Raw genomic sequence first — 203 nt, 5'->3', positions numbered from 1 at the left:
AGCACAGGCCCAGCCAGTGCCATTGGCTTCCACGGCAGTAGCATGTGCCAAGGACACCGACTGAGCTCTGGCCACCTTCTGCCTCCTGCACTGTTCACCCAGAGGTTTTGCCCTGCAGGTTCCAGCTGGCAGCACCTCTGCACTGCCAGGAGCCTAGAGTTAATCCTAAACCAGGAAGGGGAGCCCATGTGCTGAGTGACAGG

The sequence above is a fragment of the Acanthisitta chloris genome, unplaced genomic scaffold (genome assembly GCF_000695815.1).
Source record: "Acanthisitta chloris isolate BGI_N310 unplaced genomic scaffold, ASM69581v1 scaffold29912, whole genome shotgun sequence".
NCBI lineage: Eukaryota > Metazoa > Chordata > Aves > Passeriformes > Acanthisittidae > Acanthisitta > Acanthisitta chloris.
The sequence above is the reverse complement of the archived record's forward strand: the minus strand, read 5'-3'. Positions refer to the sequence as shown.